A 12,823-nucleotide genomic window follows, 5' to 3' on the forward strand; every position below is an offset into this window, starting at 1 on the left:
ACCCTCCCTTGAGAGAAGAGCTTTACTTGCATCTTAAGTGTGGAGGCATCTGCTCAGAAATGAACATTCTATTTAGGAAAAAAAATTGAAGCAAAAAATTATTTGAGTTTTTGCCATAAAATTCAATGTATAAAACATTTTTGTGAACTCTGAGAAAAGGGAAAGAAAGGAGAAAATGGTAAGGGAAAATTATGCTTATGGCCAGGGATTTACCCTGGGGTAGGGAGGCACTTGTGTGCCTAGTTTGAGGAATATCATATGCCTTGAAAATTCTGTTTGACTTTCTGAAAATGAGCTTAGAAAATATTCTATGAAAGACTAGAGTCTGTGTATTAGAAATGTAATAGGCTGGAACAAAATAACTAAGATGCCAAAGCAAATTTAAACACAAGTGGAGGGAAGAGAGTGTGTGTATAAACTTTATGTTAACAGTGAGTCTAACATTAGAACAGCAGAGAGATTCTGTGAAACATAAGATATTCTAAGCATTGTGTAAAGACGGTAAATGCTCCAGTGGATCACACAGATTCTAAACTTCCATAAATCCAGGTAATGCTTACAGAAACACAGAGAACCAAGAATGCACTATTTTGTCTGTCTCTCTCCATGTTGCACATTGATAAATAAAAGTCGTGGTGGTTTTTTTCCCAGATACATTTTTTTCTCTTTCTGAATTTCTGATGGACATTTTAGGTATACTAAAACCTTAACTCAGAGGTGAGTCATGAGTCATTCATCATCCTAAATTATGAGCATCCTCCAAAGACATTCTTCCAATACACAGTTTCTCTGATATTGTCCCTTTCTTCACTGAAATTTATCAGGTCCTCAGAAGATTCAGCTTCTAAGGTAAGTTTGGTCTAGGTAGAGCTGGTTATGCCCATGAGTTTCTTAGTTCCTACATTCTGTGAGAACACTGTACCCAAATCCTAATTAGGTCATGTCAAGGACAAAGATTTATTCCATTTGACATGCAGGTAGAATTCTGCTTTAATATGCCGACCGGCACAATTATTGGGAAAAAGAAGAATTCAGTTTTGGACAGGGTGTTTCCCAGATCTGCGCAAAATAATTTTCAGACTTCTTCAAGTTATGTCTCTTTTTCTTTATTTTTTTAATTTTTTTTTTTTTTATTTTCAGGAGAATAAAACATCCAGGCTCTTGCCTTGGGAAAAAACCCAGCATCTGCTGAGGCTGGGTAAGAAATGTGTATATTTCTCTGATAGATAGCATGCCAAAAAAGCCAACATAAATAGCTAACGGCTGATCGGATTGCTGTATTACCCTTTGAGGAAGTGCTTTTCCTGGCTACTGAAGGATGGTAGCTACACATGTAGATAAATCAATGACATAATTGATTTGGCAAGTCTCATTTTCCAGTCAGTCAACACTTTGTGATGTTTTGTCCTAACTTCTGAGAATCTCTCTGACTTCAAAATACTGAAATGATTTCACTAAAAAGCCATTGAAATGCATGCTTTTATGAAATACTGGGATTGTTAATTAGCTTGACTGTCTTTAGAGACGATACTCTAAAACCGTGTCTTAAAGAAGATAAACTAAATGTGGATTTGATCTTCCTTTTCACACAGATACACCTTCCATATTGAAAGCACAGCACATACAGAAATGCACAGACAATAGCTGGGTTAAAATACAGTCTTCTGTTTTTTCTGTATCTGTGGCCTGTTCATATAATTTGGAAAAGTCTCAATCCCAGGAGTAAGCCTGAAGGCAAGATCCAGCCACTGACAACTGGTGGAGAACAGAGAGAGGGGAAATCTAAAGGTCCTGAGAACTTCAGATAGACAAACATCCATCCCTCTGAGGGAAGGGGTGTGCTGCCAGCATACATTGGCACACACATAGAGATCCCTGCAGCAACATGTGTCGTCTGCATGCATAAAAGCAACATTTTTATTCCTGGTTCACAATGGATGGACAAGAAAGCTGTGGACAGTATTGTTAGGATGAGAAGTCTGTCAAGTCTCTGAGACAAGAAAAAGCTTCCTCACTGCAGAGCTTGTTGTGAAAGGCAGCCAGAACAGTGAAGAGAGGAGAGGGTGCATGCCTCCATATGTCTTAAAACAGCAATCAAAAGCAAGGGGGCAAAAACTACAGCTGTGGAGGCTGAGGTCCCCAAAACAGCAGCTTTGGACAGGAAGTCTGGTGCTCCTCACTCTGCAGTGTTTCAGATCATGCTGCTAATAGTGTCCCAGGAAACTACACTTTGGAACAAGGATAGATGATTGTGCCAAACAGTTGAATTTCTCTGAAGCTGGGCAACAGTCAGTGGTGAATAGCCCAGGAAGGATAAAGGCATTATGCCAACCTTCTGACAGCTGTAGCAAGAGGACAGACTGATAATGAATAAAGCCCAGGAGTGACAATGTTCCTCTCTTTAATTTTTTATGTTTTCCAAATTGCCTTAATATGTTTCTCTTATCCTTCCTGAATCCACAAAATGCTAAATCTTCACCTCCCTTATATGAAAACATGGCCTCATTTGGGGAAAACCTGTTTGTTTTGGAGTGCTCAGGTGACATATTTTCCCAGGCTCCTGAGGGAGATACGAGTTGGTGGCATTTAACTACTTTCCAGCAGGAGTACAGGAGAGTTGATCCATGCCCTTTTTCATGCCTGGCAGAAAGGTCATAATATATCATTTTAAATTCTCATGGAAAATATATTGTACAAAGAAAAACTTCAATATGCAGGACAGGACTTTCTTTTCATCCAAGCACTCAGCTTCTATGGAATGCAAAATCTGACTCAATAAGATCAGTGGTGGGCTTACTAAAATTAAAAGTGTAGATTTATTAGCAAGATTATACCAAAGTCATATAATAGCATAGAGAAGTTCACAAGAATAAGATGAACATTAACAGCAATCAGTCAAGCTCCAAGCCATGTACTAAGATCAAATGGTAATGTTCAGTAAAGTTCTGCTCTATGCCAGGAAAAGGCTATCAGCCCAATGTGTTGCATTTAAGAAATATATTTTTGTGTAACACAGAACGACATCAAATTACACCTGTCAGGAGACAGGTTCTGATATAACTTAAATCGTGATTTCCAAATGGCCAAGTTCTGAGCTGCAAGGAACACCTGCCAACATAACTAATAGTGAGGATAAAAAGCCTTCTGTATCAAGTCCCTTGAGGAAGAGATAATAATATACATGCCCTATTCAATAAGCTCTTAGCCTGAGGTATTTCCAATATGCAAAGAAAAGAAAGCTTGCTTTTACTTTTTTATGCTGTCCTGCTTTATCTTGATACATTTGTTCCATTTACCTTAAAGAGGTTCTCAATTAGTTTAACAGAAGTTTTCTGTTTTAAAACCAAATCTGGTTCTCTGTGGAAGCCTTTGATGGAAGTTTTCATATGAAGAGAGACTAAAGAAGTGAGGGCTAGTTATTATGGAAAGAATAAGCATGAGGAGATAGAACAAAACCAGCACACATAATAGTTCCTATTGTGGAGAAGGTCAGTAAGGTTCTCTTTAATTATCCTTTATCAAAGCAAAAGAAGAAAACACTCCATAGATTAAAAATCAACAAATTCATATATATATATATATATATATATATATATATATGTATACACAACATCTTTTTTACAGAAGAAATCTCACTTTATGAAATGCATGGCTACAAGAATTTACTTGCACAGTAAGGAAAGTTTGTTGTGGAAAAGAAATAGTATCAGGGCAGTATGTCCTAGATGGACTTGTTTCCAAAATGTCAATCTTGTAAACAGGAGGGCCAACAAGCAAAGGTAAGCACTTGCAGAGCTGCAGAGAGCAGCCAGGTCCACAGCCCTTCCCTTTCTTCTTTGTGCCCTCTATTACAAATATTATCCATCATTGATGTATTTTTAATGACATACAAAACAAATTGAATCGAGTGATGGGGTCACAGCAAACTCCAGCTAGACTAGCAGCCTTTCACAGGATATTGCTGCTACTTCAAATCATTGGGGCTGTTTCTAGGGTTAAGCTAAATCTGACTATGTTCTTTGTATGCAGTTAAAGCATTTGTGCCATTGCACAGATTGGACAGACCAATGAGAGTCTATCAAAATGCTGACAGATGCCACAGCTTCTCATCATGTGATGGAAAGCGCATAAGCATTGAATGAACACCTCTTTGCATACAGCAATGTAGGACATAAAGTATCAGACACAATCAAAACATAGGGGTCCTTCCATAACTGTTAGGATTATATCTAACTAGAAGGTGAAGATGTACAAGTGATATTTGCAATCTCTTTAAGAAACTTTAAGTGTCATGTAGAGGAATGTTTTATTCTCATACTGAGAAGGATATACTAGGTCACAGAGAAGGAAATAAGTTACAAATGTCTTTCCTAAGAGAAAGTTATGGAATAGCCATTAAAGGACTAAGAACAGGCCAAACAAACAAATTCAGTGGGGAATTGTAACTGACCTTCTTGTGCAGCAAGAAAGCAGATACTTTGCAGAGATGCTTTCAAGGCCAGAAGGCCACCTCTGTATTAAAGTGCCTATCAGTCTATCATTTTACAATAGATATGTTGTGGATCTTCAGGTCTTGGCTGAATTGATGATATGGGGATCAAAATAACTTTCATATGTGCAGGGTATGCTGTGCTAAAAATGCAATACATATAAACTCTTCACCTGTCTGAAACCCAGAAGAGAAAGTTCACTTGGTACGAGCACAATGTTGAGTAAGGATCACAGAAATTCCTTGGTATAGCAATAGTGGCAAAATTGCACTGTTATAGACCTGTTATTGTAGCTTTTTTTGAAGACTCTACACCAGAAGGCTGTTACAATATTATTACTCTACTGTAACCATAGCTATGGATATACCTTCTAACATCCCTCTGGTTGCATCTCAATAAAGGTAACATCATGCTGACTGATGGCACAGGAGTTACACAATGAACTTATTGATGGATTTAACCCAGTAGTTTAAAAGTTGCTATTGCTTCATGCTGTGTAGCTACTCCTTACTCAATGTTGCTTTGGGATGGGGCATCTGCAATACCTCTGCTGTCTTTTCCCAGACAAAATAAATGCATCTGTAAATTTTTGCTACACAGTTATAAAGGTAATATCCAAGTTAAAAAATTATCAAACATTACCATGGCATCAGAAAATGAATTATATATACAATCCTTACACTTCAGAATTCATGCTAAAGAAAAAATTACCATCCCATCAAGAGAAGGTGTTGTTATACTTGCTGTGTAACTGGTACAGGGAATGCTCAATAGGCTGGCACAAATAGCAGCCAGCTCATAGGACAAAGGCACTTTAACTGTGGATATATGTAAAGGAGAAAATAGTAGATGCAGGCAGACATTACTAATCTGCATCTGCTCTATGCATTGTAGGTGCTGATGCAGGTAAAAGGATGAGGCTGTGTACTGCTGTGTCCTGGTGATAACTTCACAAAACAAGAAAAATTAGAGAATAATAATGCCATTAAATCTGGAATTTATGTGAGAAGAATGTTAGGAATGCTGCTGAAATAAATCTTTGCTCTGCAGACCCAAATGCATTCTTGCCTAATATTTCTGTAATTGTTACAGAATCTTATTCTTCCAGTGTTCCAAAATCTTATACATTTATTATAAAACACAGGTTATACTGAGTCACAGCTAGGGTTTATGCATTTTTTCTTGTGCCAGCATTGCCCTTTACCATAAAATGTTATGTTGCTCATTTTAGGCAGTAGTTTTTTTTAGCTTGAACTCCTCTCTCTCTGGTTTTTCCCTGATGTATTTATAGAAAGCAATGATGTCCTCACTCAGCCTTGCTTTTGCTATTTTGCCCTGCTAAGATGAAGAGGTGTTTTTTTTTTTTTTTTTTTTTTTTTTTTTAAACACTCAAGTTCTACATCATACTGGTCACTTTAATGCACCTTTTATTATCTCTTCTGAATAAACTTTATTGCCCTTTGGTAACTACCTGCAGGGTTACAGAGTCTCACCAATATCAATAGAATTCCTACTTCCATACCTGACCACAGTTTGTGTCAGCAGGCAAGGGGTCGAATGGTGTGATTTGAATCTTATTACTGAGAGAATGCCTACATTGGCAAGGCTGATGGCTTTGATGCTGACCACCAACAGAAGACATTGCAGTCTCTCTAACACCTTTTGTTAGTATGGCTTTAACAAATTTCCTTATGTAACTGTGAACTTTAAATATTTAATTAACCATTTTTTTTTCTCTTCAGATATGTATATACTAATGAATTTTGTGAGTAAGCAGTGCATAGTTACTAGTCTAGATCTATCAGTCAGAAAAGGCTGTTCTGTTTGCTCACTGCATGCTAATAAGAAATTTCTCTGTGATTTCCCCCTTATCTATTCTTAGTGATAAAGGAATTCCTTCTCCCCACTGTCTACTAAGTACACTTCTGCTGTATGTCATTTTCCCTTGTCTTACTTTTCTACCATCTGAGTAAAAGTGAGACAAAAGAAGAGGAGGTGAGAAGACTGGACAGTGGGTGATGTGCCCAGCAACAGGGATAGGGAAGAAAACAAAATGATTTGGGTAAGAAAGGGTGATGAAAGCAAGAACATATTTTTCCTCTTTTCTTCCTATGAAATGAGCTCATAGAATCATAGAATTGTTTTGGTTGGAAAAGACCTCTAAGATCATCAGGTCCAACCATCAACCTAACACCACCATGGCTATTAAACCATGTCTAAGTTCCATGTCTACATGTTTTTTTAACACCTCCAGGGACAGCAAATGCACCACCTCTCTGGGCAACCTATTCTCCTTAGACTTTTGCAGTGTCTGTCTTTGCTGAGGACCCAGTGTTTCTTCTAACACTTGGATAGAGTTGACATAGGTGTCCTGAAATGACAGAACATCAATGTAGAACAGCAACAGCAGCTGCTGTAATTATTATCAAGGTTAGTTAATTAGGATATATTAATTAGTTAAGTAGCGCTATAGCCCACTGATGATTTGGGGTTTTGTTTGTTTGCTTGTTTGGTGGTTTGGTGGTTTGTTTGTTTGTTTTTTTAATTGCATGCAGCATGGCATATTTCTGGTCTGTGGCTATCACTCAACATTCTGCATTTTCTCTCTCCTTTTCTCCTTGTATACAGTACCTTCTCTCATGCACTGAATTCTGCTGCACCACTGCAGTTAAAACAGCCTCTTGTTGCCAGGTGATTTATCCCAGATGATTCATCTGACTTTCATTAGTGCATTGTCTCCCTGTTCTTGACCATGGACTGTGTAGTCCAAGCAGTTCACAGAGTGTAAGCACGTTCCAGCAGGCATCCTAAACTTGTCCAAGCTCTGTGAAAAGCATCATTCTCAGAATCTCGCCAATTTAACTGCAGTTATATCACATAGAGGATAAAGAGGATTTTTTTCCCATCCCTTTTCTACCACGTTAGGAGTAAATGTAAATACATTTACAAGAACAACTCTGCACAGTGTTTTTTGGTACTAGCAGAATCCCTCAGATTTATGGTAGCCAAATCATATGCAGGGTTTGTTTGGGTTTTTTTTTTTGCCTTCCCCCTGCCCTTCCCTAATGACCATCAGCACTCCAGGATTGCTAAGAGATAAAATGCCTCTTGGGATTGCCACTCTAATAGTTTGCTTCCTTGTTTTCTGCTCTTCCCCTCCAGGTATCTCTTTGCAGTCACAATTCAAGCACTAGGAATAAATTTCCCTACAAGAAGAGCACAGGGAAATATATTTTCAGGCATGACACTACACTGTAATGTTTTCAGTAGGAAAGGAAACTTAAAAAGAGTTTCCAGTAATTAAACATGGGGCCTGGAGTAAAACAGAGCTTTGAAACAATGGTCATATCTCTAACTGATCCAGGAGAGGCTTTTTTCCAAAATTGCTAGTAGTTATAAATTTCTTTTCTTGACATTACACAATATCATGCAGTGTATTTGGTTTTGAATAGTACTGTTATTGTATAATATTTTCAGTAGATTACTAGAGTTTGTCTAATTTAGAACTCTTATTTCTTTCATACTCCAGCCATACTCTCAAATTCATTGTTTCATGGAGAATTCAGCATTCTGAGCTACTTCTAGACCCCTAAATATAAAGAGAATGCATCCCTACCACACCTTACATATTATTTTCATGTTACAGATATAAGTATAAAGCATAATATTATCAGGTGACTTGCCAAAGGTCATATGTTTAGTCTGCAGCAGAGCTAGATCCCTTGAATGATAATCCAGTGGTTTTACCTGAAGAAACATACTTCTGCTGAGCAGTTCTGGTACAGCCAGGTACTGGCAGGAAGATGAAGACCTGAGAAATATTGACTGTGGACATCAAGGAATTAGCTTTTAATTTAATTAGACAAAATAATTTAGCTATGATTATTAATGTAAAAGTTCATTGATGAAATGAATGAAGTAGTATTGCAGCTTAACCAAGGTACAGAAAAACTGGTTTTATTTCAGTGAAACAACATTAAACATTTATAAGAGACCTAATTATTGGGTATGGGAGATTAGTCACATTTTCCACAATAAAGTCAATTTTAGATGCTGAGACTGAAAAAAATTAAATTCAGGAGGAGTTATTTCAGAAAAAGAGTGTAGTGAGAGTGTAATAGCTTCAGCAAATTGAACTATGCAGTTGCTACTGGTGACTTCAATAATTACATGCTGTATCATTCTTGAATCTGCAGTAAGAAGGTTGTGTACTTGACATCCCGATTTTCCTGTAGTTATTGTTCTCAAAAGATATAAAATATAATGTAATGTTTTTCTTTTTGAGGGTAACATCCAAATGAAAAGGTCACTAGATAGCTTGAAGAGAAATAGGCTGACCACTTCAGTATTTTCTTTATAGTTCTTTTGTTTCAAAGTAGATCTGTTTGTCTTTGTCTGGTTATGTGATTAGATTTACGAGTGGAATAATGGAACTAACTCTGCCAATAAAAAGTTATTCTGCTGAAAGCCACGAAGAATTTCTGCTTCTGCTGTTACTCCCTAATTTCCATTCAGCTGAGACCTTTAGGACGCAGAACTTTGTGTACCCCAGTTCCACTGATGTTCAAAGAAGTGTAATGAAGTCTTGCAGCTAGAAGAAACATATATGCTGACTTGCAATGACCATAATTCCCAAACTGTACATAAGACTCCACTAAATATTTGCCTCCTCTTTTACAACCATTGAATTTCTGTAGGTTATGTGAGATTCACGAACGTTAGTAGAAGCTATGTATGTATTCCATTAGGGTTGCAGCCAGAGCTCAGTGGGGCAAAAGAACAGCAGACTAGAGAAACATGTTTTTTACCTTCATGCTGTAAAAATCACTTGATTCTTTTGAACTTAAATGAAAGGAGTCATCAGAGAGCAGAGATCCTCCTTATTACAAAAGACATTGTAAGCCTCATTGTCTGGACATAAAAGGCAAAGTAGTACAAATGATGGAAATGGTCTATTTATTTAGAAATTAAGATAATTAATCACTAAAATGAATTTCTTTAAAACAGATAAGTTAATGGTAGCTTCTTCCTTGACAGAAGAACTTGCATGGAGTCTGGCTCTATTTCAGAAGTTGTACTCTCCCACACTACCAGAGGTTACTTTCTTGGTTCAGAAACTAGAGAATGGAATGACACAGTCTTGTCACACAACCAGCAAACTGGAATAATCTGCCCCTCAAACTATGCATCTGTTCAGTTTTAGGATTGACTCAGTGTGGAAGAATGACCTCATGGCACTATGGCAGACGCAGCCATCCTGACTAAGACCTGAAAATGAACAGGGCTTGCTAAAGAAGCGGTAAAGATTGGGGTCTCACAGCCTTTAAAAGTTGGTTACTTTGTTCCAGGCCTTTAGCCTGCCTCGTTTTGCACTTGCTCCCAACTCATTAGAACAGCAGCAGTTCCACAGTTAGACTTGGCCAGGATATAAATGTATCCCTGCTGGAGAGCAGGTTTGAATCCTCTTTCTGGGAGGTTTTTGCACACATTTTGGTTCATCTTTCTAAAAGAAATATTCCCAAAGTGTAGGAATTAATTATGCGATAGTATGTTCCTGCCTGAGAGACAAACTGACGAACTTGTGATTTACTTTGGTCTGTCAGAGTGCTGGGCTATTTTTGGTTATAATAAATCCACATTTTGGGTAGCTACTGCTGTTTTGTGGCTGCCTTCATGTACCTGTTGTAGAATACGGTGTGGAGGGGAGGTATTTGTTAAGCTGTAAAGTTCTGGTATAGCAAACAACATTTCAGTGCGGTAGAAGCAGAGTACTTGTGCCAGAACAGAGCATCACTCAAAGCTATTCAACTTCTGCAAACAAGGTCATCCAGATCTACTGCAGCTGCATAGTTATGCCTATGGTTCATTCAGCACCCTAGAGTTCTGAACTTCGGCAGAATGCTTTCTGATGGGCATATTTTATGATTGGAAAAACCTACCTTATACTTAAAGATCTTTCCTTATACAAGTACTTGAATATATAATTTAGTCCTCTTCAAATAAAGGAAACTATTCCTTGTTACTAGGTATGCTATAAAATTTTTAATGTCACACACACACACAAAAAAGGCCAAGGAATATCTGGTTTTATGCAGTTCTTTGAACATTGTTGTTTGTTTGTTTGTTTGTTTGTTTTGTGGGGGTGAATAAGGCAGCTTGCTTAGAGCTGAGATACTACTTCACCTCAGACAAAACTAGGTGGGCAAGCATCCTGCATTTAACTGTGTCATCTTGCACTACATCTGGAAATCCTGCATTATGAATTAGTAGCAAAAGCTGGTCTGCATCACTTCAAATGTTTAGTGACTAGTCAAAGCTTTGTCACATGGGTAATCCCTGTGCTAATGTCATATAATTTTACAGTTAAACATGGGGGCCCTGACAATTTAGTCAAACAGTAAATCTTTCCTTCAGCACTGCTTACAAATTTGTGTAGGGAATTTTGTGTCAAACTACACAAAGGATCAGTAGAGGTGACATCATGGTCACAGTGAAAAATATTCAGGTTATGTATTTTTCATAAATCTGATTAAAATTTACTACACTGTAGAGTTGCAATGATACTTCCGAGTGAAGGCTCCAGAAAAAAATAGCTGGTTTAAAACGTGTAACAGAGATCTTCTCCAGTGGCCCTTGTAGATTTAACATTTCACTTTTGGACACTTTTGGATCACTGTGTCTACTACAATCTTTCCAATTCTCATTTGATCCAAATTTCTGAAAATATATCAGTGTATAACCAGCAAAGTGCTGATGCAATCATTTTAACTTCTCTTTTAAACATGCCTATTTTTCTTAAAATGCTAACGAAAGAAATGAAATATTTAACTGATGATGTAATGTTTGACTCATTGTAGAAAAGCTCAGCTTGGACAGAAGTTTTTTCCTATTACTTCTTAGAGAATGAAATGTGTGTTGGCTACATTTCCAACACCAGCATCACATGGAAGAGGGGGACAAAATTATCATCTTCTATCCTCCTTCATTATAAGCCTGTTCTTTAGGAAAATCTTTTAGAAGCTAAAAAAGGGTGATTCATGGCTAGTAACTGCCAATTTTATTCATAGTCTTCTGATCTGGACCCCTTAAGCACTGGAAAGATGTGCAGTTTGTCTCAGAAATTTAGACATTGCACTGTAGATCCTTTAAGTGCCCATATTTGGGTGATGTTGGCATTGGTCCTGAGGACTTTGGGTATGTGAGCTTTGAGATCCTGTTTGCGATAAGGCAGAAGCCAGAAAACATGTCCTAAGGAAGTATGGCAGAACTGGTGTGTCATCTATTTAATTGAGGTCTAATAATAACCAGGGGAAATAAAAGGCTACATAAATGTAGTATAATGGCAGCCACAGTCAATTCACAGACTGGTGAGCTGCTAATGGTGGCCTTTACTAGGAGTTGATTAATCACCTAAGGTGGCTAAGGAAAAAACAACAACAACAACAAAACCCAAACCAACAAACAACCAGAACCAACAAGGTTATATTATTAGAAATTATATTGCTTAAAGGGATTTTAAAACTTCTGCATGATCCACAATTTTCTGCCTTGATTAGACTATGGAAAAGTCTAGATCTGAAAGATTTCCATATTTTAAGTTAGTTAGAGAGGATGACAGGTTAAACAGACATCCTCAATGACCAACATACAAGTGAGGTTTAACAATGGCCTAATTAATCACAGTATCACAGTATCACAGTAACTAAGGTTGGAAGAGACCCCAAGGATCATCAAGTCCAACCTGTTCCAACAGACCTCACAACTAGATCATAGCACCAAGCGCCACGTCCAATCTCCCCTTGAACACCTCCAGGGACGGCGACTCCACCACCTCCCTGGGCAGCCCATTCCAATGACGAATGACTCGCTCAGTGAAGAACTTTTTCCTCACCTCGAGTCTAAACCTCCCCTGACACAACTTGAGACTGTGTCCCCTTGTTCTGGTGCTGGTTGCCTGGGAGAAGAGACCAACCTCTGCCTGACTACAACCCCCCTTCAGGTAGTTGTAGACAGCAATACAACTATGTATTATGCATCTAACTAAATGAATTCTTGATTTAGAATAGAATAGAGTAGAATAAACCAGGTTGGAAGAGATCTTCAAGATCATCATCTCCAACCTATCATCCAACACCACCTAATCAACTAAACCATGCAACCAAGCATCCTGTCAAGCCTCGTCCTGAACACCCCCCAGCGATGGTGACCCCACCACCTCCTCTGGCAGCCCATTCCAATGGGCAATCACTCTCTCTGTGTAAAACTTCCTCCTAACCTCCAGCCTAAACCTCCCCTGGTGCAGCCTGAGACTGTGTCCTCTTGTTCTGGTACTG

This window comes from Dryobates pubescens, chromosome 3 (assembly GCF_014839835.1).
Source record: "Dryobates pubescens isolate bDryPub1 chromosome 3, bDryPub1.pri, whole genome shotgun sequence".
Classification (NCBI taxonomy): Eukaryota; Metazoa; Chordata; class Aves; order Piciformes; family Picidae; genus Dryobates; species Dryobates pubescens.